The sequence below is a fragment of the Arachis stenosperma genome, chromosome 7 (genome assembly GCF_014773155.1).
Source record: "Arachis stenosperma cultivar V10309 chromosome 7, arast.V10309.gnm1.PFL2, whole genome shotgun sequence".
Classification (NCBI taxonomy): domain Eukaryota; kingdom Viridiplantae; phylum Streptophyta; class Magnoliopsida; order Fabales; family Fabaceae; genus Arachis; species Arachis stenosperma.
The window spans coordinates 20,305,849-20,313,929 of record NC_080383.1 but is presented as its reverse complement, the minus strand read 5'-3'; the positions used below and the strand labels follow the sequence as shown (position 1 = coordinate 20,313,929).

Here is an 8,081-nt window from a genome sequence, read left to right as displayed (position 1 = left end):
CGCGCCCAACTGGCGCCGCGCCATTTCCTGAAGTAAATGCGGCAAATTACCCCAGAAGAGGTAAATGGCAAGGTTTTAGTAACAAGAAAAATTATGGAAGGAAAAAGAATTATGTTCAAAAGAGAGGATCTTACCAGAAGTGGAATAAAGAAAGAAATATTAGGCAAAATAAATCAACAAAGGGTCATTAGTCACGTACCTGTCGTACCCCAATGCACCTAGTCGATCTTTACCAGGCATCTTTGAAAAAGGAAGACAAAGGAAAAGAAACAAATTTTGTTTCAAATGATGCTGAAAATTCCATTACTCATTATGATGTATCTGATTTGTTTGAGGATCCTGAAGAAAATATTGGTCATTTGATCAATGATGAAATAGTTTAATATGTGAGATTGTTAAGTAGCCATGAAAATAAATAATGTAAAGAATTTATTGTTAAGTTTTATTTTCTATATATTTGAGTTTCAAATATGATGTATATAAATAATGAAATATTAATGTTCATAAATTTTGAAATCATTAAATGTCTCAAGTTTTAAAACAAAATTTCAGTATATGACATTATTTTTATGTACAGTGTTTCTTAGAAAAATAATTCCGATCAAGTATTCAATTTAATTGCGCATACTACTCATTTTATTATTATTTGCCTTTGAAGAAAATGACAATAATATATAATGAAAATGTATGCCTTGCGGATAGTGCAAGTTCGCACACCATTCTCAAAAGTGATATATATTTTACCCATCTTGTGTTGAAAGAAGAATATGTTAATACTATTATTGGCTCAGACAATGTGATAGAAGGCTCCGGAAGAGCTATAACTTTGTTTCCTGGAGGAACAAAATTTATAACAAATAATGCACTATTATCTACCAAGTCTCTGAGGAACCTTGTTGAGTTTCAAAGATATTCGCCGAAATGGATATCATATTGAAACAATGAATGAGGGAAATCATGAGTATTTATGTATCACAACTCATGATTTAAATAAAAAGGTTATATTAGAAAAGTTACCATCACTTTCATCTGGGTTGTATTATACCAAGATTAGTGCAATTGAATCACATGCCATTGTAAACTAGAAGTTTACTAGCCCAAATGAGTTCATAACTTGGCACGACCGATTGGGTCATCCGGGAACAACTATGATACGGAGAATTATTGAAAATTCCCATAGATATTCACTAAAAAACCAGAAGATTCTTAAATCTAGTGAATTTTGTTGTGTTGCATGTTCTCAAGGGAAGTTAATTTTAAGGTCATCACCAGTAAAGATTGGATTTGAGTCTCCTGAATTTCTAGAAAGGATTCAAGGTGATATATGTGGACCTATTCATCCACCATGTGGATCTTTTAGATATTTTATAGTCCTAATAGACGCATCTTCGAGATGGTCACATGTGTGCTTATTATCTTCTCGCAACTTATCGTTTGCGAGATTACTGGCTCAAATTATTCGACTAAAAGCACGGTTTCTAGAAAATCCAATCAAAGCAATTCGTCTTGATAATGCTAGTAAATTTACTTCCCAAGCATTTGATGCTTATTGTGTGGCTAATGGAATAAGTGTTGAACATCCAGTAGCTCATGTTCATTCACAAAATGGGTTAACAGAATCACTTATTAAACGCCTCCAATTAATTGCTAGACCCTTGCTTATGAGAATAAATCTCCCAACCTCAGTTTGGGGCATGCTATTTTACATGTCACATCACTTATTCGTTTGAGTCCAACAAGTTACCATCAGTTCTCTCCTATGCAATTAGCATTTGGCCAGCAGCCAAATGTTTCCCATTTAAGAATATTTGGGTGTGCGATATATGTTCCCATTGCACCACCTAATCGCACCAAAATGGGACCCCAAAGAAAATTGGGGATATATGTTGGATATGATTCTCCCTCTATAGTGAGGTATCTTGAGATACAAACTGGAGATATATTTAAAGTCCGATTTGTGGATTGTCAATGAAATATTTGAATATAATGTGGCATTAAATATCATGCATGAAAGTAAGGATCTTGAGCCAAGATCAGTTGAAGAATGTCGACAAAGAAATGATTTGCCAAAATGGGAAGAAGCCATGAAGGTTGAGTTAGACTCACTTGCAAAACGTGAGGTCTTTTGACCTGTAGTCTGTACACCAGAATATGTAAAACCTGTTGGATACCGATGGGTATTTGTGAGAAAACAAAATGAGAAAAATGAATTTGTGCGTTACAAAGTCCAACTTGTGGCACAAGTTTTTTCACAAAGGTCTGGTATATATTATGAAAAAATGTATTCCCCTGTAGTTGATGCAATAACATTGCGTTAGTTGGTCAGTTTATGTGCATATGATAAACTACATATGCATTTAATGGATGTGGTAACAGCCTACTTATACGGCTCATCAGATCATGATATCTGTTCATACCCTGACCGGGGTCCTCCAACTCGGCAAATTCGCAAGAGGTCCGACCTTATCCTAAAGCTCACACCTAAAGGTCGGACCTCGGACAAAGAGCAAGGAAGGCCCATCAAAAGGAACGCAGCCCAAACCTAAAGGCCGAAAAGGCCTGGAAAAGGCGGTTCCACAAAGATAAAGATAAAACTCCCAAAGATAAGATAAGATAAGAATATCTTATCCAGAGAAGATCACTGCCAACTACTATAAATACACTGGAGCACCCAGGTATGGCATTCATTCCAAATCTACGCATATCTGCTTGGACCCATGCTAACTTAAGCATCGGAGTGTCATTGCAGGTACAACCACCAACCATTCTGCATACCAAGCTCGGGTCACCGAACCCCCACCACGGGCCTCTCCAGACGACCGAGCTGCACGTTTCAGGCAAACCCTCGGAACATTGGCGCCGTTGCCGGGGACCTGGAAGTCATCCCTCTACCATGGCGGACGACCCTCTCAACGATGAGCACGCTGCATCCGAACGAGAGGACGAAATTGACACCGGAGAACGACCGGACAGCCCTCTATCACCACGTACTCCAGGAGGAAACAAACAGAATCGCCCAAAAACGTCACTCCCAAACAAGGATCCACAAAATTTCGAAAGAGCGAAGAACTCGGAAATTCTAGAAGCAGTCCGGGCACAACAAGACCGACTAAAACAACTCGAAGAGGACATAAAGAAGTAGAAAGAAACCGAACAAGATCTGAGAAGAGAAACTCGAAAGCGCAGAGAATTAGAAGAAAAACTGCGGAAAATAGAGGCCAACCTGAAAGACCGAACAGAACGCGGCACCACCACCGAGGGCAACCACGATCCCTTCACGCAAGAGATCATGAAGGAGAAGGTACCGCGAAACTTCAAACCACCCGATATGGACCTCTACGACGGCACCACCGATCCAAGTCATCACCTCAGCAACTTCAGAAGCAGAATGTACCTAGTCGACGCCTCCGACGCGATTCGGTGCAAAGCCTTCCCCACCACTCTCACCAAGTCAGCCATGAAGTGGTTCGACAACCTGCCACCAAGATCAATCACCAGCTTCGAAGACCTAACCAAAAAATTCCTAACAAGATTCTCTATTCAAAAGGACAAGACAAAACATGCCCCCAGTCTACTCGGGATCAAACAAGGTGACCAAGAAACTCTCCGAAAATACATGGAACGATTCAACAAAGCCTGCCTGGACATACAACACTTGCCCACTGAAGCAGCCATCATGGGACTAGCAAACGGTCTAAAAGAAGGACCGTTTAGCCAATCCCTATCCAAACGATACCCGACCTCCCTATACGAGGTGCAGGAGCGGGCGGAAAAATATATCAACATGGAGGAAACCTCCCAGCTAAGAGACTCTTCTAGGAAGGAATCAACCTACCCACTCCGAGATCGGGATCGGGAACAGAAAAAGAAAGAAGAACCCAACTCGGACAAACCACGGAAGTACCACAGCTACACCCCCCTCCGAGTCTCCTTGGTAGACGTCTACAGAGAAGTATGCCACACCGAAAAGATCCCACCGCCCCGATTGCTAAAACACAAGAAAGCAGGGTGAGTGATGAGCGGATAATTTGTACGCTTTTTGGCATTGTTTTTAGTATATTTTTAGTAGTTTTAGTTGAGTTCTTAGTATATTTTTATTAGTTTTTAGTTAAAATTCACTTTTCTGGACTTTACTATGAGTTTGTGTGTTTTTCTGTGATTTCAGGTATTTTCTGGCTGAAATTGAAGGTTCTGAGCAAAAATCTGATTCAAAGACTGAAAAGGACTGCAGATGCTGTTGGATTCTGACCTCCCTGCACTCGAAGTGGATTTTCTGGAGCTATAGAAGCCCAATTGGCGCGCTCTCAACGGCGTTGGAAAGTAGACATCCTGGGCTTTCCAGCAATATATAATAGTCCATACTTTGCCCAAGATTTGATGGCCCAAACCGGCGTTCAAAGTCACCTCAAGAAATTCCAGCGTTAAACGCCGGAACTGGCACCTAAATGGGAGTTAAACGCCCAAACTGGCATGAAAGCTGGCGTTTAACTCCAGAAAATGTCTCTACACGAAAATGCTTCATTGCTCAGCCCAAGCACACACCAAGTGGGCCCGGAAGTGGATTTTTATGTCATTTACTCATCTCTGTACACCCTAGGCTACTAGTTCTCTATATATAGGACCTTTTTCTATTGTATTTACATCTTCGGACATCTAGTTCTTAGATCAGATCTTGGTTCTTCTGGTTCCCTCTCTGGGGCCGAAACCAATGATCACTTTTGTTCTTATGTATTTTCAACGGTGGAGTTTCTACACACCATAGATTAAGGTGTGGAGCTCTGCTGTACCTCGAGTATTAATGCAATTACTATTGTTCTTCTATTCAATTCCGCTTGTTCTTTGTCCAAGATATCACTTGTTCTTCAACTTGATGAAGGTGATGATTGACACTCATCATCATTCTCACCTATGAACAAGGTGACTGACAACCATTCTTGTTCTACAAGCATCCGAGGCTCTAGTGAATATCTCTTGGATTCTTCGGAATCTTCGTGGTATAGGCAGGACCTGATGGCGGCATTCAAGAGAATCCGGAAGGTCTAAACCTTGTCTGTGGTATTCTGAGTAGGATTCAATGATTGAATGACTGTGACGTGCTTCAAACCTGTAACCTACTGGGCGTTAGTGACAGACGCAAAAGAGTTATTCTATTCCGGTAGGGGAGGGAACCAAACCGGTGATTGGCAGCACTGTGACAGAGTGTGTGCATTAGCTTTCACTGCGCGGATGGGAGGTAGCTACTGACAACAGTGAAACCCTACACGAGCTTGCCATGGAAAGGAGTAAGAAAGGATTGGATGAAGGCAGTAGGAAAGCAGAGAGACGGAAGGGAAGGCATCTTCATACGCTTGTCTGAAGCTCTTACACCAATGATATACATAAGTATCACTATCTTTATCTTCTATGTTATTTTCGTTCATCACCATTATACATTTGAGTCTGCCTGACTGAGATTTACAAGATGACCATAGCTTGCTTCATACCACCAATCTCCGTGGGATCGACCCTTATTCGCGTAAGGTTTATTACTTGGACGACCCAGTGCACTTGCTGGTTAGTTGTGCGAAGTTGTAGTGATCACAATTTCGTGCACCAAGTTTTTGGCGCCGTTGCCGGGGATTGTTCTTGTGTATGGACAACTGACGGTTCATCTTGTTGCTTAGATTAGGTATTTTTCTTCAGAGTTCTTAAGAATGAATTCTAGTGTTTCAAGGTGATGTTCTTATCATCACCAAAGCTGATTGATCATCATCAATTTAGCTCTTGAATGCAATGTCTTGCTGAAGCTTAGCTAGCTATGTCTAATTCCTTTAGACTAAAGCTTTAGACTAACATTGCATGATTCCTGGAATTCTCATTAAGAATTTTGATACCTTTATTTTCTTTTCCATATAATTTTCGAAAAAAAGCCAAAAAAATTACAAAATCATAAAATCCAAAAATATTTCTTGTTTAGAGTCTCATCTTAAGTTTGGTGTCAATTGCATGTTTCTGTTCTTCTTGCATTTTTCGAATTTATGCATGCATCTTAATTAATCTTCAAGTTGTTCTTGATGATTTCCTTGTTTTGATCTTTGAATTCTATTGACTTGAGTGCTTTGTTGTTTCTCATATGCATTCTTATTTTGTTAGTGTCAATAGTGTACAAACTGCTAAGTTTGGTGTCTTGCATGCATTATTATTTGATTTTTGTTGCATTTTGATTAGTCCTTATTATTAAAAAAAATCCAAAAATACTTTTTATTTGTGTCTTTTCAAGTCAATAAAACAAAGAATTGAAGATTCAGAACATACTGCAGAGGAATTATACAGAAAAAGCTGAGCATTCAAAAATGCCCAGTGAAGAAGACAGACTGGCGTTTAAACGCCAGCCAGGGTGCCTGGTTGGGCGTTTAACGCCCAAAAGGGTAGTAGTTTGGGCGTTAAACGCCAGAATGTGCACCATTCTGGGCGTTTAACGCCAGGATGGCAAAGGGGGAAGATTTTGTTTTCAAAATCAATTTTTTTTTTCAAGTTTTCAAAGTTTTTCAAAATCAAATCTTTTTCAAATCATATCTTTTCAATCAAATGTTTTCAAAATCAATTTCTTTCCTTTTTCAAAGATACTTACTAACAATTAATGATTTGATTGAACATTTTTTGCCTTTTCTGTTGAGGAAGGTTTTATGCTTGAATCATATCTTTTCTTGTTAGGCAAGTCATTAATTTTTAAAATCATATCTTTTCAAATTGTTTTCAAATCATATCTTTTAAAATTGTTTTCAAATCATATCTTTTAAAATTGTTTTCAAATCATATCTTTTCAATCACATCTTTTTAAAACCAATCATATCTTTTTAATCACATCTTTTTCAAAATAGTTTTCAATCAAATCTTCTTAACTTCTAATTTCAAAATCTTTTTCAAAAAATTACTTGATCTCTTTCTCACTCTTGTTTTCGAAAATCAATTAGTGTTTTTCAAAAATGTTTTCAAAATCTTTTACTTAATTTTCGAAAATTACTTCCCTTCTTCTCACATCCTTCTATTTCTGAACTAACTCTACTCCTTAATGCAAAATTCGAACTCCATCTTCTTTGATAAGTTCGAATTTTCTACTTCTGTCTTCTACTTTTCTTTTCCTCTGACACCTTAAGGAATCTCTATACTGTGACATAGAGGATTCCATATTTTCTTGTTTTCTTCTCTTTCATATGAGCAGGAACAAAGACAAAGGCATTCTTGTTGAAGCTGACCCTGAACCTGAAAGGACCTTGAAGCGGAAGCTAAGAGAAGCTAAGGCACAACTCTCTGTTGAGGACCTGACCGAATTCTTCAAAGAAGAAGAACCCATGGCAGCCGAAAACAACAACAATGCCAACAATGCAAGGAAGGTGCTGGGTGACTTTACTGCACCTACTCCCGACTTCTATGGGAGAAGCATCTCTATCCCTGCCATTGGAGCAAACAACTTTGAGCTTAAGCCTCAATTAGTTTCTCTAATGCAACAGAATTGCAAGTTCCATGGACTTCCATTGGAAGATCCTCATCAGTTCTTAGCTGAATTCTTGCAAATCTGTGACACAGTCAAGACTAATGGGGTTGACCCTGAGGTCTACAGACTGATGCTATTCCCTTTTGCTGTAAGAGACAGAGCTAGGACTTGGTTGGACTCACAACCTAAAGAAAGTCTAGACTCATGGGAAAAGCTAGTCAATGCCTTCTTGGCAAAATACTTTCCACCTCAAAAATTGAGTAAGCTTAGAGTGGAAGTCCAAACCTTCAGACAGAAGGATGGAGAATCCCTCTATGAAGCTTGGGAAAGATACAAACAATTAATCAGAAAATGTCCCTCAGACATGCTTTCTGAATGGAGCATCATAGGTATTTTCTATGATGGTCTCTCTGAACGATCCAAGATGTCTTTGGATAGCTCTGCTGGGGGATCTCTTCATCTGAGGAAGAAGCCTATGATCCTGAGAATCCTTCAATGGAAGAGGTGAATTACCTAGGAGAACCCTATGGAAACACCTATAATTCTTCATGGAGAAAACACCCAAATTTCTCATGGAAGAATCAAGAGAGACCTCAACAAGGTTTCA

At 39.1% G+C, this 8,081-nt stretch overlaps 1 non-coding gene across 1 annotated transcript; it reads right to left on the bottom strand.

Moving 5' to 3' along the window:
• Positions 1-7,736: 7,736 nt before the first annotated feature.
• Positions 7,737-7,844, bottom strand: LOC130943180 (small nucleolar RNA R71). The gene has a single exon (XR_009071710.1). It is a non-coding gene; the product is annotated as a small nucleolar RNA R71 (small nucleolar RNA).
• Positions 7,845-8,081: the final 237 nt, after the last annotated feature.